The sequence below is a fragment of the Hylobates moloch genome, unplaced genomic scaffold (genome assembly GCF_009828535.3).
Source record: "Hylobates moloch isolate HMO894 unplaced genomic scaffold, HMol_V3 SCAFFOLD_5, whole genome shotgun sequence".
NCBI lineage: Eukaryota > Metazoa > Chordata > Mammalia > Primates > Hylobatidae > Hylobates > Hylobates moloch.
Window position 1 is genome coordinate 108,188,677 of NW_026652280.1, and position 26,323 is coordinate 108,214,999.

General features: G+C 43.8%; 3 pseudogenes; 2 read left to right on the forward strand and 1 right to left on the reverse strand.

Moving 5' to 3' along the window:
• Positions 1-1,009, forward strand: LOC116469526 (glyceraldehyde-3-phosphate dehydrogenase-like; annotated as a pseudogene).
• Positions 1,010-10,380: 9,371 nt separating this feature from the next.
• On the reverse strand, positions 10,381-21,218 carry LOC116467937 (3 beta-hydroxysteroid dehydrogenase/Delta 5-->4-isomerase type 1-like; annotated as a pseudogene).
• A 3,783-nt stretch (positions 21,219-25,001) lies between these two features.
• LOC116469525 (glyceraldehyde-3-phosphate dehydrogenase-like) lies at positions 25,002-26,011 on the forward strand (annotated as a pseudogene).
• Positions 26,012-26,323: the final 312 nt, after the last annotated feature.

Here is a 26,323-nt window from a genome sequence, read left to right on the forward strand (position 1 = left end):
AAGGCCAGAGTCAATGGATTTGGCCCTACTGGGTACCTGTCACTAGGGGTACTTATAACTCTGGTAAAGTGGATATTGTCACCATCAATGACCCCTTCATTGAGCTCAACTACATGGTCTACATGTTCCAGTATGATTCCACCTATGACAAATTCCATGGCACCATCAAGGCTGAGAACAGGAAGCTTTTCATAAATAGAAATCCCATCGCCATCTTCCAAAAGCTAGATCCCACCAAAATCAATTAGGGCAAGGCTGGCACTAAGTACGTCATAGAGTACACTGGCATCTTCACTACCATGGAGAAGGCTGTGGCTCACCTGTAGTGGAGAGCTAAAAGGGTCATTATCTCTAACTTTTCTGCTCATACCCCCATGTCCGTGATGGGCGTGAACCATGAGAAATATGACAACAGCCTCATGATCATCAGCAATGCTTCTTGATTATGTAAAAACATGCTTCCCACCAAACGCTTACCAACTCTGACCAAGATCATCCATGGCAACTTTAATATGGTGGAAGGACTCATGACCACAGTCAGTGCTATCATTGCCACCCAGAAGACTGTGGATGACCCCTCTGTGAAAATGTGGCAAGAAAACTGCAGGGCTCAAAGGAACATCATCTTTGTATCTCCTGGCACTGTCAAGGCTGTAAGCAAGTATATCAATAAGCTGCACGGGAAACTTAGTGGCATGGCATTCCATGTACCCACCACCATCATGTTGGTCATGGACCTGACCTACCGTCTGGAAAAACCTGCCAAATATGATAACATCAAGAAGGTGGTGAAGCAGGCATCAGAGGGTCCCCATAAGGGCATCCTTGGCTACACTGAGAACCAGGTTGTCTCCAGCTTAACCACTGACACCCACTCTTCTACCTTGGATCCTGGAATGGGCATTGCCCTCAATGACCATTTTTTAAGCTCATTTTCTGATGTGAAAATGAATTTGGCTACAGCAACAGGGTGGTGAACCTCATGGCTCACATGGCTTCCAAGGAGTAAGACCTCTGGACCACCAGCCCCAGCGAGAGATGAGAGGAAAAGAGAGGCCCTCAGCTGCTGGGGAATCCTTGCCACACTTCCCCCACCACACTGAGAATCTCCCCTCCTCACAGTTTCCATGCAGACCCCCTGAAGAGGGAGGGGCCTAGGGAACTCCATCTTGTCATGTACCATCAGTAAAGTCCCTTGTCTGTGCTCAGAAAAAAAAATGCTGTATTAGGAAAGCTCACAAAGATTACTTATCAGAAAAAGAATAGACAGCATGATTTCTCCATCCTCCTATTTAATACTGATGCATAAATGATCAGGAAACACTGGGCTCACAATGAGAGTCTGCATTCCAGTGTGGGAGCATTAGTCTCCCTTGTTATAATTTTTTATCATTTTAAGCACAAGGATGCAGCTTTATCAATGGAGGAGCACACAGGCTTTTGGTGTAAAACAGTCCAGATTTAGGTGCCAGCTGTTCACAAGATCATCTAGAAAAACCAACTACCCAGCACCTGAAGTCTTTGGGGCTCATGCAAAAGGCTTCCCTTTTCTTAGGGGAGAAAGCCACCCATTCTACAAGGAGCTGTACTAGGCACAGCCCCCCATGCTGGGAAAAGGAAAATTCCTCTCCTTGGCCAGCTTATTAAACTCCTGGGTTACTTTAGGATACTTACATCCCTTGTGCTTGAGTTCTAGAGAGGTCGGTTTGGACATGAGTAGCATAGAATAAGTTTTAAAGTCACAGGAGTAGTTTAAATAAGCTAGGGTAAGAATTTTCATGGATAAGAGGGAAAGTTTCTGGACTGAATCCTGGAATACACATATTAACATTTGGAAGTTGAACAGAGAAGGAGGGGCCAGCTAAACATGCTGAGTAGGAGTTGGTGGCAGGAAGGAGAAAAATTATGAGGAGATGGCCTTGTAAAAGTCAAGTGAAGAAAGTGTTTCAAGAAGAGTTTGGTCCACTATATTGGATGCTGCTGACACATCAAATGCAACAGGAAAATAATTGATTACTGGGTTTGGCAAAATTGTAAGTAATTTGTAAGAGCAATTTCCACAAATAGTTGGGTTGAAAGTTCAACTGGAAAGTCCAACACACAATTCATCTGCGCGTTGAGGAATAGAAGAAAAATGTGAAGAGAGTGACTATTAAAAAAAACACCTGTTCAAGAAGTTGAACCATGAAGATCTCAGTAAAAAGGTGTTACAGCCAGTGGAGTGAAGAGTTTGCTTTTGTTATGTTGTCTTAAACTGGACTACAGTTGATCCTTAGCACCTTATACAGAGCAAATGTTCAAACATTGTTGAGTGTTTGACTAAATAAAGTGTCTATGTCTCATACATCTTTTTATTACCATAAGAATTTGCACATATGACATAATAGGAACTTAACATATGTTTATTGAATAAAGGAATGGAAGGATGAGTGAACGATCAAGGACTCTAGAATGTCTTAATGCTTTTGAAAGTTAGTGCTTATGGACTAATACAAAGAAGGAAATAGAAGAGAACAGTGACCACAAAAATGAAAATACTAGAAAGTTTCCCATACTAATGAGAGGCTGGAATCATTGCCCAGACCAAAGCTGTTTGCCAAGGAGAAGCAATTTTCTTCTCATCTATAGCACAGATATGAGTAGGATCCCAGGTATTTGAAGTGTACTTGAAGAGCCAGTTTTCAGAAGTAAGGAAAAATGGGCCATCCCCTTCACCATACAGGGAGAACTAGGGCCAGAGCTTTTGGGTTATATGAGCTCAACTTGGCTATCTTTCCAGGTAAGACATTCAAAGTGAGAAATGAGAAGGCTTTAGCAAAATCTCTTTTTTATTTCTTACTGAATCCTCTGTTTGTCAATTATTTTTTGAGGGAGGTCAGATAGATGTTACTCAACCATTTCCTCCAGAGTCTGACAATGATGGTACGGTAGCCAGCCTCTAAGTTGACTCCAGTGATCTCTGCTTCCTGGTATTCATTCCCTTGTGTGTGGGCTGAACCTACTAACTTGATTTTAATCAGTATAATTGGACAAAAATGATGGAATGTTACTTCCATGATTAGGTTAGGAAAGATCGTGATTTCCATCTTGTTTTACACTTCCTCTTTCTCATTGGGCTGGATGAAGCAAGCTGCCATGCTGGGGAGGAAAATGTAGTAATGAACTGAGGGCAGCCAACAGTCAAATGGGAACTGAGGATCTCAGTCCAATAAGCTTCGAGGAAGTGAATTTTCCAACAACTATGAAAGTCAGCTTGAAAGTAGATATTTCCCCAGTTGAGTCTTCTGATGAAATTGGAACTTTGTGCCAATCAAGAGCTCTTGGTACTCCAATGTTTAAGAAGAAAAAAGGTAAACTGACATACTTTTAACAAACTGCTTTCTTTTCTTGGGGATTTCTCTTGCATTACAAAGAACTTTATCCCTTCATTAAACTCAGTTTGAAAACTATGAGTGGTTTAGCAAATATTAGACTCACTGAAGTTACTAAGTGTTGGTGAAGATGTGGGGAGACAGGCAGGTTATTCGTGGAAGTGTAAGTTAACACAAACATCTGGTGAGCATGTGACAAGATATTTTAAACTTTCACAAACTTGACCCAGCAAGTTCACCCAGATATTTATTTTAAGGAATAATCAGTTGAGATTAGACCAAGAGGTCATATGGGACATCTCCTTGCACATAGAAAGCTCTACATAAGAGATGTAACATATTAATCGAGCCCTTTACTATGTATCAGGTGCTTTACATATATTATTTCATTCAGTTTTTAAAATGGACTTTATTTTCTATGATAGTTTTGACAGCTAGGAGGAGAGAAACAGTGTGATGTGATGCGTGAAGCAGAGCCTATTCAGGAGAGGATGGTCAGGGATGTCTCACCTCATTAGGGTGGTGACAGTTCAGCTGAGATCTACATGTCAACAGAAAGCCAACCATGAGAAGATGAGGAACATCATTTTATGTAAAGGGAATGATAAATGTGAAGATCCAGAGGCAAGAAAGTATTCCGTGTTTACAGAATTGAAGGGAGGCCAATCTGGCTGGGACACCATGAGTAAAAGAGAGAGTGATGAGGACACAAGTTGGAAGGATGAGCAGATCATGTGGTGCCCAGGAGAGCTGGAGATCAGTTTAGAGTCTATAGTAAATGGAATGGGAAGCCTCAGAAAGGTTTTATATAGGTGAGACACAGGATTTGAGTTTACTTAAAACATCTCTCAGGCTGTTGTATGGAGAACAGAATGCGGCAAGCAGCAAGAGAGATCATGGGAAAAGCCAGTGCTGAGGGTGTTCATTTGGAGAGAGATTTTTTTTCTCTAACCTTGTTTTGTTTTTTGTTTTTTAGAGACAGGGTCTTGCTCTGTCACCCAGAGCACTGGTGTGCAGTGGCGCAATCCTCAACTTCCCAGACCAAGAGATTCTCCTATCCCAGTCTCAGGAGTGTCTACGACAACAGGTATGCACCAAGATGCCTGGCTAGGCTTTTAACAAATTTTTAATTCTGTAGAGATGGGGTCTCCCTATGTTGCCCAGGGTAGTCTTCAAATCTTAGACTCAAGTGATCCTCCTGCCTCAGCCTCCCAGAGTGCTGGGATTATAGACATGAGATTTTGTGCCCAGCTATCTCTAACTTTGATGTGTGTGAGCCTCTGCCTACATTCCAATTAAAGAAACTGTACCTGGTCACCGTGGAATTCTTGAGGTTTGATTAGTTTAAGTGACAGATTTTCTTAACCTTGGAGAACTTTTCTGTTTGTCTTTTAAATGTAGAATGCGGCAAGCACACTTGGCCAGTCTCCAGCATGAATTAGTTGAAGTGAAGCCTAAGTACCTGTAATTTTGTAGAAACTCCCTGGGTGATTTTAATGGGCAAAGAGGGTGAGAACTCTTTAGGACCAATTAGGGACCCCCTTTCTTTCTTGGGGATTACAGTAAGTATAATACATAAGGCTCAAATCCTCTCCTCCCCCAGAATTATGGAGGCAAAGGGCAGTGCAAGGTGCATCAGGCTTTGTCTGCTCCTGGTAGGCCACCTTTCACACAACTGCTCCAAATAGTGAAGACAATATCATAAGTAAGAGCCAGGAAAAGTGCCTGTCTTGGCTGTCCATCAGATGACAATGGAATAGGTGTGGAAGGCTGCTACTGGCCTTCATTGTCTTCACCACTGACAGTTAGCCTTCTTCTGCTTCTCTCAGATGTTTATTCCCCCAACTCAGCTCACTTAACAAAGCAAAACCCCAGGCATGACTTGTTTTCTCAGCTGCCCTTGGCAATCACATAATTTCCATCCTCTCTTCCCCTGGTGGGAGGGGAGGAGCACACTTGGCCAGTCTCCAGCATGAATTGCCTAGTGCTTGCTCCTCTGTCTCCCTATCACAGCTGCAAGTACCCTGTAGATAGCAGTTTTCTGCTGCCAGACTGTGGTTTTAAGGTCATTTCTGCTAACCCAAAGCACATTCCGATGGGTTTCAATTTCCAGCTGCTCCTGTGAGATCCAGGCCACTTTTCTCAGTGCTCTCTGCATCCAGCCAGTGCCCTGCCTCATTCTAGCAGCCAGGAATGTTCAGCTTTGGAAGCCAGTGAGGTGGGTGGCAAGTTGTGACATATACCACGTTTCCCTCCATTTAAGAAGTTTGAAGATGGCATCAGTGTATGTGCGGTGTTCAAGCTGGCATTCTCACGAACATATTTGAAGGATGTTCAACACAAGTAAAACAATTGACAGACTCCTGTTCATGGAGACTAGGGATTCACTGGAAGCAGTTCCATGCATTCTTTTTATTCACTGAAGACACTCCACTGAGATGCTTTTCTGAGAGCATCAAGGGCTGAAGTAGGGAGTGGTTCTGCCTGGGTGTTCTGATACCATCTGTGTATAACTGGCTTTCCACAGGCCCCAAGGCTGTGACTCATTAAGAGCAGAGACCCTGGGAAGTTCACCCCTCAGCTGAGTGGGCATGTTCCAGGAATAGTGCTCAATGCCAGAGAGACAGATATGAGAGAGGTAGAGATGCTTACACATTCCAACACCATTTAAAGGTGAAGGTGAAGGCTGATTTTGTTTCCTGCCTGCCCAACCTGCTTGGGGTGAATTATTTTGCCAACTATAAGTATGACTTTAAGGATTTGGCCCCTGGGGCTGCAGGTGATGGGAGGTAGACAGGGGGAACTTCATGTCAAGGCTTCACATGTTATGCTAGGGCAAGATGGTACATTCAACAAAGGCTCAGTGTTAAGCAGATTCTCTGCCAAGGACTTTGCAACTATAAGTCAGGATTCCCACCACTGCTGCAAATTGGGCAATGTCCACTGTAGCTGGCTTTGCTGGGTGAAGGAAGGAACAGTGTGTAACCTTGGAAAAGCTAATTTACTTTGTCAAGGGGCTGGAAAAATATCTGGCTAGACATGTCTCTTGTCAAGGGCAGCATTAGCTAATGTCTGAAATGAGGGTCTCCTCAAAGTTTCACCTGAAGTATCTCTACTGCTTTCTGTGTTGAAGTTAATAGAGTTGATAGAAATCACAGACATGACTTCACAGCCTGAGATTCACTGGACTGACACAGCCACTGTTCAATGTTGGTGCAGCCTAGACCAAGCCCTATAGGTATTCTTGATCTTGCTCTCATCTGTGCAGTGGAAAGATGCAGGTATGAGGTGTGGGGAAATTAAACCAAATGACAAACATGAAGGCTCTTGTAAGATTCAGGGACTTGTGTGAATGTTAGGAAGCAAGGTGGTTACTAGGTGGTTGTGCTCAGTGCTGCAGAGAAGGGGCTGCCGAGGGGCATCCTAAAGTCTTGTGTCATAGCTCCTGGGAGCCTAGAAGGAGGAGAGGCAGTTGCTGTGTGTGTGACCTGTGTCCTCTGGGATTTCCAGCTCCTGCGGCAGGGTGATGAGAGAGTGAGAAGGCATGGCCTCCCTTTCCTGAGAACAGGAAGAAAGAAGGAACTAGTTCTGCTTTCCCTTTGAGGGTGTGCTGTGCATGGACTGTGCAGGGTAGAGCTTTGGCATTAACTGGCAGTGGACTTGAGCAGGGCATGACTTTTCTGGGTTTCTGTTTCCTCTTCAGTAGGCACAGACTCTATTGGCTCTGCCCACTTTTATGTCTAGTGATTGTCCAATAATTTTAAAACCTACTTGGGAAACATCCACATATTAATGTAAAGACAAAAGTCCTTATTTAACTCATCACTAAGTTCTGCAGTTCAGTGGTCAGCAGATATCAGGGAGGGAAGGCATCTGCCACACTTCTTGGCCCCACTTCTTGATCCTTCACAACCCTATGAGAGGTATGATGCCCCTTTCCCAGTGAGGTGCCAGGTGCCACTAGAGCCAGGGAAGAGCTGGGAAACCACTTTCTCAAATGGCTTCAGCTTCACACAAACAAATAAGCACATTGAAGCTTGTGTTATTATGAAGTTTAGCTGCAGAAGTGTCCAGGTGCCAGAGGATGCAAATCATCTTACTCTTTTACAGCCCAGTGTCACTGGCAACAGACCTTAGAAATGAGCCATAACCTTCATTTTGCAGGAAGGGAAACAGGCCCAGGAAGGTGAAGAGATTTGCTTAACTTCGATGGCAAAATTGAAATGAGAACTCAAGATTTGCACCCCTCACTCTCATTTGTAGAAATATTCTGTTTCTAAAATGAAATAATACTTGTTTCTTTTTGCCCTCCTCTCCCCCTTTCCTTAGTCCCTCTCACAGCCAGCTACTTTTATTTCTATACCATGAAGCACCTGCCTGTCTCCATTCATGCAGCACCCGCGTTCCTCAAGCTGTTGTTCCCATGGGAGGTTGGGCTGTATGGGCCAGACAAATGGCTTAGACAGCTGACTTCTGGTTAAACCTGCCCTCTGCCCTCTTTCAAATGTCTCCCATCCCAGTTTTTTTAATCCGTTCATAAATATGTTGGTAGGGAAACCTCCTAGTTCTATGCCTTCACCCCCCTTTTCATCTTAAAGGTAACAAATCCTAGGTCACTATTACAGATGGTGGTCTAGGTGAACATTGGGAAAGTCATCTCACTTTCCAGGCCTCAGTTTCCTCATCGGTAAAATGAAAGAAGGAAAGCAGCCCACAGTTAAAAGCTGGAGTAAAGATCTCTAGATCCTTCTTTAACTTCAATTTAATAAAAATTTTAGAGACGAGGTCTTGTCTGGCCTTGAACTCCTGGATTCAAGTGATCCTCCTGCCTCTCTGTCTTCTAGTAGCTGGGGCTACAGGTGTGCCCCTCCATGCCTGAGGAAGCTTTCTTTAGCTCTAAAATCTGAGCTCCACAGACATTGATCTGCCCTGGAAGAACCAGGAAGCCTTTTCCATTTACCCACCATAGGTCAGGCAACAGGTGTTTTGCCTGCTTCTAAAGAAGTTCTCATAATCAAGACTGCCTGTGTATTTTACAGGGATCAGTGCAAAATGAAATGTGGGGTCCCATGGCAGACCCTTAAGCCAAGCACAGGGCCTGGGTGATGGCACAGGCGATGTGCCCATGGAACTGCTCTGCTCAGGGCTACACCAGGGATTTGACAGACTCCAGCTGATGCAGGAAGGAGTTAGGTCTGGGCTCATGAGAAGGGTATTCCTACCTCAGTGGCCAGGGTTCATGCTAGGATGACAATAGTCCCACAGCCCACCTCATGCCCACACCTCTGTCACCAGCATCTGTTTAGGAAGAAGGGCTGACTTCGCTAGTGCTGGTTCTTCATTTCTTGAGGAAAGATTGCACTGTTCAATAGGGAGCTTCAGGTTTCCAGAACAGATTACTGACTGTTTTGGAGTCTGCGACTGACCCCAGTGCCCCCTGCTTTTGGGGACAGAGTGGCCAAGCCACTTTCTTCTGTTCAGCTAGCCTTCCCCTTTCACTTCCTCATAATGAACCTCTTTCATGCCTCAGATCACCGACTCCATTCCCTGCTCATTAGACTTGGGTGGCATCTTGGGCCATGATTTAAAAAAAAAAGGAAAAAAAAAAAAACTCCCTCCAAATTGCCACCAGAGTCTCTTGATGTCTCAAGAAGAACATGTAGCCAGAGATGTTGAGTGATCCTCACCTGAGTTGCCTAAGAGTGTGAGATTCTCTTCTGAATTTAATTTTTAAAACAGATTTTCTTTTTCTTATAGTATAAAAATGCTCTGGGCCTTGCATCATTTCAGGTTTTGGATCTAATTCCCAGTCTTTTTATAATCTTGGCAGCTGGGCTTCACTTTCATCAGCTTTTCCATTTCCCTGCTCGTAGGCCTCTCACAACCCCATTCACTCTTCATATCACACAAATGAGTTCATTCTCAGCTCCATACCCTCCATGCGCCTTCTCTTTCTCCTGGATCTCTTTATGATGATCTAGCTTCTTCAGGTTCATGGACATCTTGAAAAGTCATCTGTGAATTCTTTCTTATTTTGTCATTCAAAGCATTCTGCTCCCTGACTCTCTATCCCTTCCTCTCTCCATTCTAACAGATGAGTTTACTTGTGTTTCATCCTTCCATCCATCCATCCCTCCATCAGCCCATGTGTCTATTTTGTGTCAGTCACTGGGGACAGAGAGATGACATGGTGAGTTACTGTCCTCAGGACACAGCAGTGTAGGGGTGCGGAACAGGATATATAAATGGAAAGTTAGTGAGTGTGCAACTCGATATGCACAAGACACAGGCTGTAAAATGAGACATATTGGATAGTAAATAAGGAGCTGGGAAGGATGTGCTGGCAGGAGAGCTGGGCACCCTTTAAGCGGAAGGAACACCATGCACCAGCCTGGGTGGATGTAAAAGCATGCTGCATGCAGGAAGTGCTGAGTTTGGAAAATTGTTGAGGCACAAAGTAGGAGAATCTGGGGACAGGGCAGGGATTGGTGAGAATTAGTCTGGAGTGTCAGGCAGAGCCCAGGGCTTCAGAGGCCCTCTATGTTATGCTAAGGCTCTCAGGCTCATCCTGACAGTCCTGGGGCTCCCCCTATTGGTTGGTTTTAAGGAAGGGAGTGACATGGTGAGACTAGTTTGGAGAGAACTCTGGCAACACTGCTGAGGATAGGTTTCATGGGTGACTCTCCAAGACAAGGAGGCATGTGGGGGGTTCAAGTAGGAATGATGTTACCCAGGAGAAAGACGACACATTCAAGAAGTGTTGTGGAGGTAGAGTTGGTAGCGCTGAATGATAGGTGGAAGGAGTCCGGGGCCGCCATCCAGGTGTCTGGCTTGAAAAAGTGAGTGCATGAGAATTCTGTGCCCACACCCAGTCCTGTCTAAACTAGAGGGATTCTGTCTCAGGCCTGCCTCAGTTGCTCCTGCATTCTGTTTTGTTACCAACACATAACTCAGGCCTTCATTTCTTACCTAGATCTTGAAGTATCCTCTTCATCTCTTTCAGTCCATCCTACAACATGCTGCCAAGGTCATCTTCCAGGGACAGCTGAGCAATTCCCATTGCAGAGTGAATGATGTCCCAGCTTTTAGCATCACCGTCAATATTCATTGCTAAAGGAGACATTCTTTTCCCGTAGAGTCCAATTTTTGAGAGAAGATGAGCCATGTTATATGTGAAGGAATTGAATGTCAAGTCGTCTTTAAGGGGGGTGGGGCACAGAATTCCTACTCTGAGGGCAATGAAGGAAGCAGGCAGGCTGTCTCCAGGGGTGACCCCAGGTGATCCTGCCTGTGCCCATCATTTTTTTCAGTTGTATCTTCCACTTCTCCCCTGTACTTGGGCTTTCTGGTCTGGTCTCATTGCTGCCTGAAATTGACTCCTTTCTCACCTGGATCTTTGCAGACTACATTGTCTCTGCCTGGAATACTTTCACTCACATTCCTGTCTGTTGAAATCCTACCCATCTTTTGATATCCAGCCGAAATGCAAGGACCCCATGAGTCCCCTGTGGGAATGGATCCTTCAGAAGCATTTTCCTTTCTATGGCACTCTGCGCATTTACTATGCACAGAACCTAACATGTCTCTTATTTTATCTCCCCCACTGGACCACTAGATTGGGAGCAGAAATGGAAAATCAGAGGTCTTAATCCTGGGTCCAGCCTGTGAATGTGTTTTGTTAGTTCGCATGTTTTTTCCCCACCAAATTTAATTTATTAAAAAATTATAATCTATGTTAAATATACAGAAAAGCTGACAATACGATATAATAATGTATATTTGGGACTTTTCACCAAGAATGAACAGATTTGCTGCTGACATCTCACCACCTACTTTTTAAGAAATAAAATATTACACATACATTTTGAATACTAGCCCACGCATTCCTCTCTTGGAGCAGGTCTTTGAGCTGTTTTTTTAAAATTTAGAGTTATTTGCTAATATTTAGAAATCAAGAGATTTCACATAAGAGTTGGCCTCTGGCTACTTTCCTGCCAGTTCTCAGCAGGCCATCACGGGTTCCTGGCCCCATCCTGGCCCTCAGAGCCTGGCTGTCAGGTGGTGGAAACCTTTGTCAAGCACCTGAGCTCCTCATCGGCCCTCCTTACGTGCTTCTCAGCAGACGGGGGGCCTCCTCATGCCCCTCGTCTTCCTCTGCACCACTGCCCAGGCTGTGCCCCCTGCCTCAACCCAGGAATTCAAGGCCTCACTTAAGTCCCACTGGTTCCTGTGGCTTTTCCCAGTGACCAGCTCAGCTCCATTCTCTGTACTCGTATACACCTAGCCCTTAAGCCGGTGACTGAGAACTTGCCTGTATTTTCCTTCATTCCCTTGCCAGGTACCCTGCAGAGCCACCTAGGTGGAGGAAAGGGACCCAAAAATCCCCACTGAGTCAGGCTTCCTTGCTCTTCCCTCCGAGACTTGCTGCCCCCGTGTGGTGCATGGCGTGAGGTTCAGTGAGGCTTGCTTGGTGCAGGAGCTCTGCCTGCCTGGCACCCTCAGTTGTAAGAAGGGATGGCACATTTTGTTGGCGGCAACACTCCGAGGCCTTTGTGCTTGTCCAGTTGATACTGCTGGTCCATCCAATTTCTTCCTCTCTTTCTGTGATCACCCTCACTGCCCATTGGAGGTATAATATTTCCCATCACTTCTCTGTGAACATTGCCCTCATTGGTCAATAGGAGTGGGGTTTCACTAGGCTGAAAAACCAGGGGGAAAGGCTCTTGTCCCAGATTCCACCACCCTCCTATCCTTCCCATGCTATTTGTCATAAACATATGGATGGTGGGCATGCCTTACAAGAGCTGGAGAGGTGCTGGCTCTTGCATTTTGTTCAGTGGATGGGGCAAGAGGGGTGTTCCATTTTTCACTTTATCCCACTGCCTAGGGCTATTCCACCCTGATGCTGGTGCTGATCACCTGTCCCTTGGTGCTTTGAGGTTAATCATCTGTAAATTTTCTGTGTAAGAAAGAAGCTATCTTGATGTTGAGTGTGACCCTCATCATGGCTGTGATATACCCAGATCCAGAGGGAGATAGCTTCCCTTCCCACACTCTGGACCCACAGCAACCTCCTCACCCGCTTCAGTTCAACTGTGTCCCTAATCCCCCTGAAAGTGTTTCTTTTGACCATTGCTTCTTTGGTTGGTTAATGACTATGTCATCACTGAAGTCCCCAAACTTGTCTTTACTAGCCTCCTCTCCTCAGGGAAATTGAGAAGAATGCGAGGGCCAGTGATAAAAGGGGAGATGTAGGGAAGGAGAAGCTAAGGAGTTGGAAGAATAAAGGAAGAAAGGACATGATTTAATGGAAAGATGGATAAAAAAGGAGGGAGAGGTAATTAAATCTGGGGATGTGGGATAGTAGACTTCTACTTTTTGAGCTGAGTAGGAGATAAATTTTCTGGGAAGCTCACCCTTGTTCTCTTTACTTGCCCAGGAACCAATGGTATGGCTTCATTGTGTGATTTGAAAGAGTGAAATGCAGGGTTATGAATAACCAGAATGACCAGCACATATATAGCCAGGTGTGTTCTACAGACCTTCATGGAAATTGGCACTGAAGCTGGTGGAGGCTAAATGCAGTTTTGCTTCTCTCTCCCCTGCTCAAGGCCATTTGGTAAGGCATGCAAACCTTTTCAGGTGCCCCTCAGGGATTCTCTTGGGTTCTACAGAGTCCCCTGCATGGAACTGGGCAAGAAGTAGGTAACCCATGGGAGTTGGGCTCTCTCAAGGAATGGCACCCCATGCTCCAGTGCTCTGCTGTACCACTGACAAGACAAATTCAGGCTGAGTGTTTCAGTGGAAAGATAAGGACTTTCAAGGCTGACTCCCTGGTAGCAGGTCTAGTCACTAATCAGTCGGTATGACTGTGAACAAGTTTCCCCCCGATAAAATGGAAATAGTCATCTCACATCAGAGGTTTCTGATGAGTATTAAATAAGGTAATATATGTCATATGTAGGTCATGTTGTAGTTGCCTGAAACACACTAGAGCTTATTCAGTCTTCATCTGCCCTTCTTGACCCTCCCACTACTCTGCCCACCCCTCAAACCCTGGTTTCATGGTACTCTTCTAAATTGGAGATGGTGATATCTGGAAATGAAAGGGAAAGGAGGAAAGTATGTATTAATAGAAACCACACCTCCCTCCAGTTAAGCATTAAAGCATTTATTGCTCTTTTCATTCAACTGTGTGAAGAAATAGGAGATTAAAAAAAAAGAAATGCTTTCTGATTTAAGAGGGGAAATGGAACTTTAGTAGTCAAAAGAGACCCTCAAGTTAAAAGAGACCCCAAATTGTTCAGAATTAGCCACTGATATTTGGTAATAGCAAATCACATTGTCTGTCCTTTGGTATATGGTTAGCACAGAAAGCTTCTGGTTGGGCCAGTGACTGGGCAGGTTTTGATGACACGAGGAGGAAAATAAGTTGGCCATTGTGTGAAAGGGAGGCAGCAGGACCTGGGCTTGTGCCCTTGTTACCTTCTGTATGAAGCCAGGAGGATGAAGCTTGATGACATCTCCTATAGCGATTGAAGGGGAGTTGACAGGTATAAATTGGCCTGAGCAGGAATCTCACTATTTCCAGCAGGAAGCCAATCCAGCATATCAGGGCTAAAGGAAGGCTCCATCTGGAATCAAGGCAGAGGCCAAATCCTTTGCTCAGGGTGTAACTAAGGTTGTCATAGCTTTGGTAAGATGTGTCATCTGAGATATAGTAGAATTGTCCTCGGATGCTTGGGGCCTTCTTGGGGTCCTGCAGGGACCACAAGACCAGAATGTAGGCCCAGGCCACATTGCCAACATAGGCTGTGTTGATGTGGATAACTTGCTGGCACTTGACAGGATCCCATTGTAATGGGGCCTCATTTGTAGTGGCAGAAAGTATAGGGCTTCCTTCCTGATAGATATATATGAGTCTTAAGGCACAAATGTACAAGATACCGCTATTTTTCAGTGTTCACCCATTAGCTGCCAGCACAGCCTCCTCAGCAAGCTTTTTGCTCTATGGGTGTGGAGCAGACCATGTTTTCCAAAGGCTCTTATTTGTGGCCGTTCTGGATGATCTCATTTTAGGATTTGGGCCTGGCTACTTCTATGATGCTGGTGTGGATGAAACCTGACATACCAGCTTGGACACAGGTTCCCAACAGAAGTTGGGTACCTGCTCATGAAGAGCATGCTGTCAGTGTCAGGAAATATCCCTATGGGGCCACAACCACGTGCGCAGATCCACGTGCCCCACTCCCCACTCCCAAGTGCAGTGGTTGTAACACACTTGGGTTACAACTGAGTGTTGTTTTCTTCTGTGGCTCTGACTGAGATTGGGCCATGCTGCAGCCATAGGAAAAACATAAAATTAAAAAGAAATGAACATTTGGGCTCTAGAGAGGAAGAATTTCTAGACTTTTGGGTTTTGTGGACGTGTGTGTGTGTGTGTGTGTGTACGTGTATACTTTAATTTTGGAAAAGAACCTAGGGTTATCACTTTATATTTTGGCAAGTAAGAATATTGGAAAATTATGATTTTTCATTGATACCATTAAAGACAGATTATTTAAAATCTAAAAAATCAGGAAGCTATACTCTGAGAGTATGGACAGTCCCAGTCCTTAGGCACAAAAGGGCAGTGGAAGAATTCCCATCACACGCACACATTCACAGTTGTATATAGGCAATATACGCTCTTAAATATATACATGAAATTGCTGGTATCTTTCTCATTTTGTTGAGGACTAATAAAACTTTTTCTCATTTTATTGGAGACTAATAAAACTTTGACTAGTAAAACTAAATCCCTGGAGTCACTGAGCAAATAGTGTGTTAGGGGAGATTCTGGATACTCACACACTTTTCCTGATTGTGTGTCCCCCAGGCAAGCTGCTTCCAATTCTGGTTGTGACTCTGTTTACCCAGTTATGTAAAGGGGGCGGTGGTGGTGATAAATAAACCTTCCTTCTACTTAGTATTCCAAACCCTGCACGGATGTTTCCTGTGGAGCCTGGTGGAGGACTGGGGAGGGAGTGTGCCCTCTGCTGGTAACACCTGCAAGGGGAGGACCTTGCAGCCTCCCCTGAGCTGTGTGAAAGCAAAGCTCATGGAGGTATCCAGAGCGTCTTCCCTTGAAGAAGAAAGAAAAATCATGGGTAAAGGATCATTTTTATTTGCTTATTTTTGTACTCTTGGCTCCTTTTAAAGTCTCTGTGCAATTTGAGTTTCTGGAGAGACAGTTTCATCTTTTCAAAAATTAATCTAGTGGCAGAGAAAATACGGAGTTAGTTTACCTTCAAGGGGTAAATGACCAATGTTGTGAAGTATTCTCTAAGCCTGTGAGTGATAATGGTTTTAGGAAACAGATGCCTCTAACACTTCCCCTGTCATTTCACATCCCCTGTTGCTGGGAGCTGTGGAGAGTAAGAATTAAAATGAAAAACTAGTTTTCTTAGCACACTCCTTGCACTGTAGGGGTACTTACAGGTTATGGGTAGGTAGAAACTGAAAAGGTTTTTTTTTTTTTTTCTTTTAGATGGTGCTGGAGACCCAAAAGCAATTAGTTGCATTAGAAAAGGCATCAGAGTAGACTGAATGTGGAGGGCCAGGCCAGCATTGGGGTGCTATGGTCCTGAAGAGACTGGGCTCTGGGAATCAGAGGGTGAGACTACATGACAAGATTCCTTAAGCCAATGTGTCTGAATTTAAAGTAGGTTGGAAAGCCACAATTTGCAAAAACCACCCAACATTTAAGGGATGAGGATCGAATGAGGGTGCACTTTGGGCACCTGGCAAGAAATGGTTCTGTAATAGTAGGCCCTGTGGTGAGCCGAAGAGATTGTATTCTGGATATGCAGAAACTCTTATGGTTAAGAAAATATTGTGGGAAGGCATGTGCTGGATAATTCTGTCCTGACAGACCTCTGTGAACCAGCTTTTCTAGTTCTCTCAAGAGGACTTTTTCTTTGAGGTGGGCAGGAGGGCTCTGAATGTTCTCATCAGCCTGCACACAAGGTTCAAAATGATGACTATGGTGGCACCTGGAAGGTATGATTTTTGCGCTGGGAGGCAAGTGGTGGCTTGACATCAAGAGTCTGAAGTTGGAGTTTAGTTTATCTTTGATTGGATCCACAGTAGAAAGAGCATCCACAGCCTTTGGAGTCACACAAGAGTGAGTTTAAAGCCTAACTCACCTACTTACTTACTTACCTGGGAAACCTAGGACAAGTTACTTGTCATCTCTTAGCCCTAGTTTTATCATCTAAAAAACTAAAGTTAGCAGTCTTGAACTCCCTATTTGGTAGTGATCAGCAAAGACACTTGGCCCAGAGTACAGCAGGTGTTCAGTGGAGAAACTTCTCTTTCCATCCTGTCCTTCTTTCTGATTCTCATTTTCCCACATTGCTCCATCTCCTCCCCAGGATACTGTACCTTTCACATTGACTTTCATGATAGACTGTTTGTGAGTGACACCGAAGACATCAATGATAGAGGCAGTGCGGATGATGACCAAGACATCCTGGCAGGCTGTTTTAAGGCATGACTCATTCAGAATGTCTCCTTCCAGCACTGTTAGTTTGGTCTTGTTTTGGAGCTTTGCATGAACATGGGTCAGGTCATTGCAAGGATTTCTGGATCTGGCTAGGAAATTTTCTGATAAAGGTGATGTTTCATAGGTGCTCAAGGATGTTAGAGTGGAGGGTGTACATTCCATAAAAGGAACAAGTAAACAAAGACAGAGTAATCAGCATGTGTAGCAGTTGATTGGGAAAGAACAAATATTTGCTTGTACCTCACCTCATTCCAGGAAAGTAATCTGAACAGTGAGTTGTCAAGTGTGCTTAGAATGTACGCATTGCTACAGCCATGGGAATTTCACCAAATTTCTTAAGGGAAGTAGGGTGATTGTGGAGAGTTGGGTATAAGAGGAAAATATTTTAATTTAATTCTATATGAAACCAGGGATAATGATTTTGGGTCTCTAGCATCATATCAAATAAAACCTATTATTTATATTTAAAAGAAGTAGAAAAACAGACTGGCCGTGGTGGCTCACCCCTGTAATTCCAGCCAGCACTTTTGGAGGTTGAGGTGGGTGGATCACTTGAGCCCAGGAAGTTGAGACCAGTCTGGACACCGTGGTGAAACCCTGTCTCTACTAAAAATACAAAAACTACCCAGATTATAGTGCTTATAGTCTCAGCTACTTGCGAGGCTGAGGCAGGAGGATGGATGGAGCCCAGGAGGTGAAGGTGGCAGTGAGCCAAGATTATGTCTCGGCACTCCAGCCTGGGTAGCAGAGCAAAACGCTGTTTCAAGAAAAAAAGAAAAAAGAAAAACCGTAAAAGGGAAACAGAAGCAGAGTTGTGATGCAGGAAGTTAACCTTGGCTTGAGGATATAAAATGGACTGGTATAGGGGATATGAGAAAGCCAGGTGATCAAGAGAATAATCGGAATGTCTGTGCCAATGTTTAGATGAGGACTGGAACCAGGGTCCAACAGTGGAAGCAGAGGAGGGGAGAGATACACCAGGTTTGAATTTCAGACCTTACCTTGAAGGTCCTGGTACCTATTGGAGCTGGGCTGAGAGGAAAAGGAGAAGACAAAATCACCCCTACAGTTTCCTGCTTGGGCAACTGGGAGGAGAGTGGAGCCATGACTCAGGAATTGTAGATAAAATGATGAAATGATGAATTATGAATGAATGAATTTCATTGACATGATGAATTTCGTTGAAAACTCTTATCAAAATGGCATGAAAAGCAGATAGCGATGCTGACAATGAGTTAGCCACCAATGAACTAACATCCCAGCTGTCTAGCCAGTGGCAGTGGTTACAACATCAGTGTCTTCAGGCTTCTCTGAAATCCACAGGTAGTTATGCTGCCAGTAAAGTTGTCACCTGGAATTAGCCCACAAAATGAACACCATTCTACATGGAGCTCGGATAAATACTCTCATTTGTGCTTTATAATCTGCATACGGCTCACAGCTTGCTTATTTCCTTTTATCTCTATCTCAAGAGGTAGGTATTCTGAGTCCCACTTTATTGGTGAGGAAACTGAGGCTCAGAGAGTTTAAGGAGAGATCTAAGGCCAGGCTTCTAGTGAAGGCTCAAACCTGCCCATCCCACCTGCCATTTTTGTACCCTGTACCCCAGGTGCAGGACTGGCTGTTTAGGATCAACTTTTCTGAGAAAGGGTAAGAATAAGCCAGTTTAACTGAAACTGGCAACAAAGGCTAAAGAACAGTGATAGTAAAATTCAGAGTGAAAAATTCAAGGCTGGAGAAATTCCTTCCCAGGGTACAAGCAGGACCATTTGCTCTCCTGATGCCTCTGCCATGTTTTGTCTACTTCCAGACTCTTCCCTTTGTCAGGCAACTCTAAGAAGGTCCTGCAGTAGGGGGAGGTAGGAAAGAGGCTGTTGGGTAGGAGGTGGCTAACAGCCTGAGAGTGGAATTTTCTCTGGTTGTTTTTCCACCTGTGCCCTTCCTACTCCCTTCCTCTGCTTCTTCTTTGCTGCCAACTTCAGACAGACTGGCTCAAAGGAATTGCTATGTCAAAGCAGAAGAACTCCAAAGCAGAGAGAAAAGGACTCTTCCCCCAATGAGTTTGCAGGGATCTAGAGGGACCTAGAAAGGGAACTTTTGTTGATGAAACCATAGCTCCCTCCTTCTCCAAGGCACTGTGGACTTGGCAAGTGTTTTATGTAGACTAAATGCAGTTGCTTTTATGGCATGACTTGAGCTAGAGGGAGGCCTAGAGAAGCTGCTAGACAACTACAGCTTAAGTGCACAGAAGCTCTACTACACTGTCTGGGTTCAAATCCAGCTTTGCCATAATCTAACTGTGGTACCTTGGACAAGTTGATTAACCTCTCTGTCTCATCATCTGTAAGAAATAAGACTAATAATATTACCAATCTCATAGGGTTGTTATGGGGAGTAAACAAGTCAGCACATGCAAAACCTTTAGCACAGTGCCTGGCACAGAAAGAACACTGAAAGGATTCTCTGTTTTTATCTCATACAGGCCCTGCCCATCCATTATGCCCCCTGCATTTTCACCATAGCAGAACTGTTCCTCTAGGCTGAGCATTGCTTTTTTCCTGATGTCAGATGTTAGATTGCAAATATTGCTGAGACCCAAGGATTACAAACATTTAATATTGGTCATGCATTAATATTTGTTTATCAAAGACACCATTAAAACAGAGAGTGGAGGAAATCGGACATTCGAAGAGGTCAGAAGAGTGAAAGAAGAGTAGATTGTTGGGTGTGGTCCCGGAGTGCTGTCAATGGGGGGTTTCTCTGTGCACAGGGCAGGACCCTCTGGGCAGCCAGAGCCCACATATAGACACACAATATCCCCAATCATTTGGGTTGGGGAAGATGACAGGGAATTGGTTTGGGACACACATGGAGGCAAAGGAGGAGACTGAAGACCCACCTTGCCAAGCATCAGCTCCAGGGCCAAGTGATGAAACCTCTGGATGAAACTCTGGTCTGAGCTCTGCTACACATTAATCAGATGTTCTTGGCAAGGCACTCTGTTTCTGCATCTTGATGGGTTCATAGTTCAGTTGGATGCTACCCCTCTTCTTTTTTTTTTTTTTTTTTTTTGAGACGGAGTCTTGCTCTGTCACACTGGCTGGAGTGCAGTGGTGTGATCTCAGCTCACTGCAACCTCCACTTCCTGGGTTCAAGTGATTCTCCTGCCTCAGCCTCCCTAGTAGCTGGGATTGCAGGGGCACGCCACCACACCCGGCTAATTTTTGTATTTTTAGTAGAGACGGGGTTTCACTATGTTGGCCAGGCTGGTCTCAAACATCTGACCTTGTGATCTGCCTGCCTTGGCCTCCCAAAATTCTGGGATTAGAGGCATGAGCCACTGCACCTGGCCTGTGACCCCTCTTCTAACTCCCTCATGGGTCTATTTGTACAAGGAGTTGCTACTTCAAATTCTGCAGTCAACTTACTGTGGTGATAACAGAGACGAATGGTTAAAAAAAGTCATATATGTGAAATCTAAATGAGGCATGTCTGGCCTCATACTGCCTCTTACTCTGTCTCTGCTCTGTGCTGTGCACTAGTGCGCACTCTCCCCCTCTCACTGATGCTCTCTCTTTCTCACTCTTTCTCATTCTCTCTTTGTGATTCTCTCTCGCCTCATTTCTCTCTGTGACACACAAATGCACACACACACTTACACACTCATCTTTTTTTTTTCCATTTCCTTTTATTTTACCTTCACTAAAGATGCTAAGGATGCTACAAAACAAAACAAAGCCTGGGGCAGTCTAGAGAGACAGGGACTCACTGGTGAGGTCTCCAGATAAATGGTGTTTTTTGTGAATGTTGCACAGCAATTAGCAAGACAAAAAGCTTCAGAACATAAATGAGTTGTAGACAAGAAAGAGAATTGATGTGGGATTTTTTAGAAGAGAAGAAAAAATGCATGGAGGCTGAGGCAGCTGCCTCTCAAGTTCTGGGTCAGGGCCAGAATCCAGTCTCCAGACATCCCATCCAGTATCTTTCTCACTATGCCATTTTATACTATTTAATATTTCTTTTTTGATTACTGTGGATGTGGTATTGGCCTTTATTTGACTACAACTTTCCATAACTTGCTAGACAAGGTCCACCTCCCAACATGCATGGAAGGTTTAAGATGGAGCCAAAACACCTATAACTCAAGTTTACTTACTGGAAAATTCCTTCCTCAATTCTGGTCTGAAGGCCTTTTCCAAGGCCCTGATCTCCTTCAGCTCCTTCTCCTTCACCAAGAGACGGATGATTCTCTGACCCAGAAACATTCCTGCTCCTGTCACAAGGCAGCTCCAGCCCATCATGGCTAATCCAAAGTAGCAGGAAACCCTTGCCAGGGAACAGAAGATGCTAGGGAACAGATCTGATTCTAGGCTGATCCAGGAGAGGGCTAAGAAGAGTGTTCAAATTGTTATATACTCACACAGATCCCTTATTTTCCTCCACCCTCTTTTTTTGCAAAAATTCCATGTCCCCACCACTGCCAGTGGTAGTTGAAAAAAAAAATGAAAAAGCTCTAGCCATTTGTTATCTAGTTAAAAGGTGGACCGAGTAATCAGGGTGCTGGTCACCTCATCCCCTGTGGCAGGTCTGAAGCTTTATGCACTGTGGCTTCTGGCCCAGCTCGTATCAATTTGTACTCTGGCCACATATTCATTGCTGTCTCCTCCTGCAGGATCCCTTATCTCAGAAGAATAGTAACCTTTAGGTTATATCTAGTTCTTCCCAGGAACAGTAGGAGAAATCCAATCTTAAGGCTGCAGTGTGATAAAGAGTCTTGGGTTTAGTCTTAACAGGACACTGGCCAGTTGATACTAGCTCTCTGGGATCTGCAACTTCTGATCTTAAACTAGACTGGGAGAAATCTCCCAGCGAAATGTGAATTTTGTCCTTGTGCAATAAATACATCTGGAGGGAAATCTACATTAGCCCATTATCTCCTCTGTCAGAGTATCATTTGAAATGTTGCTGCTATCTTGCAAAGTTTAGAAATTTGCAATGATGACTGCCCCAATCACCAGAAAGTTTTATGGAGGTGACTTTCTTTTGAACTCAATATATCCAAAACTTCAATTGCCATTTTCCCCTGGAGAGCTCTGGGTTCCTAGATGAAGAACATCACTGAAGGAAAGCTATCTAGTGATAACCACTTAATGATATGGCCTGTACCACAAGAATAGGGATTTTTAGTTGTATGCCGCAATGACTTTTATCATAGATGTTTGAAGTTATCTTACATTTTTGCCTGCAAAACAATTCTCAGCAAATTCCTGGAGATGCTGTAAGTGCTTTTGAAGCCTATGCCCCCAGAACTGCCCAAATATCTCCATCATAAGCTCCCCAAGACACTTTCCTCTATTTTAAAAAATTGAGATGTAACTTATGTGCATTATAATGCCCAGATCTCCAGTGTTCAGTGTCAGTGAACCTTGACAGTCATATATGCCCATTTAAGTACCACCCAAAAGAAGATATAGATCATTTCCTCCACCCAGAAAGATCTTTCTGCCTGTTCTCTGTTACCTCTCTGCCTTTCCCCCAATCTACCTCATAGGTATTGTGCATGGAGTACAGAAAAATTGACCATTGGTTGTCTCTATTGTTTGTTCATTTTTCTATTTCATGATTTTCATTATCTTTTAATTGACTTACATTTATTGACTTTCGGTTTATTTCACTCTTCTTTTTCAGGATTCTTATGATGAAATCATAGATAATTAAGTTTACTCCTTTGCTCATTTCCACTATAGACAATTAAAGTTGTAAATTTCTCTCTAAACACTATGTTAACTGTATCCAACATTTTAATGCTGGGTTATCATCATTCGGTTAATGATGTTTAAAATATTTCCTTGTGATTTCTTCTTTCACCCAAATGTTAATCAGAAGCATGCTGCTTGTTTTCTAAAAGTTGGGGATTTTCTAGATATCTTATTGTTATGCCTTTATAATCAAATACTATTGTGGCCACAGCATATACTCTGTATGATTTCGATCTTTGGATATATATTGAGACTTGTTTTATGGTGCAGCATATGGTCTATGTTGGTGAACATGCCATAAGCACTTAACAAGAATGCTTTCTGCAATTGTTGGAAGTCATACTCCAGAAATGATTTGGTTTGAAACCCCACTCTGGGTCTTGCCCTCCTCCCATGTTGTAGACAGTCACCTTCTACTTGGGATCTGACTATCAATGCTTCAAACGCACTTGCCTAGGAAAGGTTAGCCCTGTGACCCAGGATGCAGCAGCTTGTTCTCTGAAGCTATCAGAACTAGCTGCAGGCCCTGGGTCTTACTGCGATGTGTGGAGCACTACCTGAGACCACTCAGGTGCATCACATGCCTTTACCTGCTATAGCAGATGCTGGAGTGCACCTTAACAATCCCCATTGCCTTCAGGAGAGGGTCACTCATTCCCTTAGATGTTGAGAGTTCTGGAGGCTGGTAGATTTCAGCCAGTGTCTCTTGGAGTCCCTGAGTGAAACTAATAAATGTAAGCACTAAAGAAAGCAAGAAATAAAAGAAAGAGGAAGACTGATTAGGGGTCAATAAGGCCACACTGCTAACATTCTTTTGTTTTTAAACAGCTTTACTGAGGTAAAATTGACATATCATAACATTCACCTGTTTTAAGTGTACAGTTCAATTATTTTTAGTAAAATTTAGACTTGTTTGACCATCATCACAATCTTGTTTTGGAACATTTCTATAATTCCTAAGAAATCCCTCATGCTCATCAATACCACCCCTTATTCCCACTCCCAACTCCAGACAACCCCTACTTGACTTACTGACTCTACAGATTTGTCTTTTCTGGATATCATAAAAATGGAATCATACAACATGTGGTTTTTTGTATCTATCTTCTTTCACTTAGATTAATGTGCTTTTGTGGTTCACCTATGTTGTAGCACGTATCAATATTTTATTTTTTTAGGTGCTAAATTCTATTACATTGTATGGATCACTCCCATTTGTTTATTCTTTCATCAGTTGATAGATATTTGATGTGTTTCTACTTTGTGGACTATTATGGATAAAGCTGTTATGAATATTCACATTCATGTGTTGTGTGGACATAGGTTTTTTTTCCTTTGGGGTAGACAACAAGGAATGAAAGTGCTAGGTCATATGGTAAATGTATCTTCAACATTTTAAGAAACTGCCAAACTGGTTTCCAACATGGCTGCATGTCCCATCAACAATGCACGAGTATTTCAATTTTTCCACATCATTGTTATTTCACTTCCTCAATTGTTATTTTCCTTCATTTTTATCATAGCATTCTAGTGGGTAAGAAGTGGTGTCTCATTGTACTTTTGATTGCATTTCCCTGCTGACTGATGATACTGACCATCTTTTCATGTGCTTTATTAGCTATTCCTACACCTTTTGGTGCAATGACTACTCAAATATTTTGCCCAATTTAAAATTGGTTTATCTTTTTAGTTATTTAGTTGTCAGTGTATTTTATATTTTGGATACAAATATTTTATCAAATGTATGATTTGAAATTTTTTTTCTCAGTCTCTGGGTTATATTCCATTATCTTATTGATGTCTTTTAAAATGCAAACAGTTTTGGTTTTGATCATGACTCATATTTCAACTTTTTTCTTCTACCAGGAAACGTTGGGATTTTGTCGAACTCAAGTTCATGCGTATGCTAATCTATGTTTTCTCCTAAGAGGTGTATAATTTGGCCTTTAAATTTAGGCCTATAATCCATTTGGAGGAAATTACTGCTTATGTGTTAGTTAATGGCCAAAATCGTAGGGCCAATTGATTTTCACAAAAGTAATTCAATGGGGCAAAAAGATAGTCTTTTAAACAAGTAATACTGAGACAACTGAATTGTCCACATGCTCAGGGAAGGTCAGCATGCTATGTCAAGTGATGCCCATCTGAGTCACCACCTATTGGCATCGGAGTTCGCAAATAATTTCTCAATATGATAATTATGGGTTAAATAATATGCTGTAGCTTTCTGCTTCTCCCGTTTGACAGACAGCCACATTTTCTTGTGCAGCGCCAGCAGCATCCCCGAGGCACCACAGTGAAGGTGAAGCTTGGAGTCAATTGGTTTGGCTGTATTGGGTGCCTGGTCTCCAGGGCTGCTTTTAACTCTGTTAAAGTGGGTACTGTTGCCATCAATGACCCCTTCATTGACCTTGACTACATGGTCTACATGTTCCAGTATGATTCCACCCATGGCAAATTCCATGACACCGTCAAAGCTGAAAACGGGAAGTTTGTCATGAATACAAATTTCACCACCATCTTCCAAAAGCTAGATCCCACCAAAATCAAATAGGGTGATGCTGGCCTTGAGTACATCATAGAGTCCACCGGCATCTTCAGCACCATAGAGAAGGCTGGGGCTCACTTGCAGGAGGGATCCAAAAGGGTCATTATCTCTGCCTCTCTGCTGACGCCCCCGTATCTGTGATGTGCATGAACCATGGGAAGTATGACAACAACCTCAAGATTATCAGCAATGCCACCTGTACATCTAACTGCTTAGCACCCTTTGCCAAGTTCATCCATGACAACTTTAGTGTCGTGGAAGGACTTATGGCGACAGTCCACATGTCACTGCCACCCAGAAGACTGTGGATAGCCCCTCCAGGAAACTATGCCATGATAGTCGTGGGGCTCTCCAGAATGCCATTCCTGCATCTCCTGGCACTGTCAAGACTATGGGAAATGTCATCCCTGAACTGAACAGGAGGCTTACTGGCATGACCTTTCATGTCTCCACTGCCAACATGTTGGTTGTGGACCTGACCTGCCATATGTAAATCCTGCCAAAAATGATGACATCAAGAAAGTGTTGAAGCAGCATCGGAGTTCCCCTTCGAGGGCATCTTGGGCTACACTGAGAACCAGCTTGTCTCCTTTGACTTTAACTGCGACACCCACTCTTCCACCTTCGATCTTGGGACTGGCATTGCCCTCAATGACCACTTTCTCAAGCTCATTTTCTGGTATGACAATGAATTTGGCTATAGCAAAAGGGTGGGGGACCTCACTGCCCACATGGCCTTCAAAGAGTAAGATCCCTGGACCACCAGCCCCAGTGAGAGCATGAGAGGAAAACAGAGGCCCTCAGCTTCTGGGGAGTTCCTGCCACACTCAGTGCCCCACCACAATGAGAATCTCCCCTCCTCACAGTTTCCATGCAGACCCTCTGAAGATGGAGAGGCCTAGGGAGCCCCACCTTGTTGTGTACCATCAATAAATTCTTCTGCATTCAGCCAAAAAAAAAACTGCTCTATTAGGAAAACTCACAAAGATTAGTAATCAGCAAAAGAGCAGATGGCATGATTTCCCCATCCTCCTATCTTACACGGATGCATAAATGGTCAGGAAATTACTGGGCTCACAATGTGAGTCTGTGTTTGAGT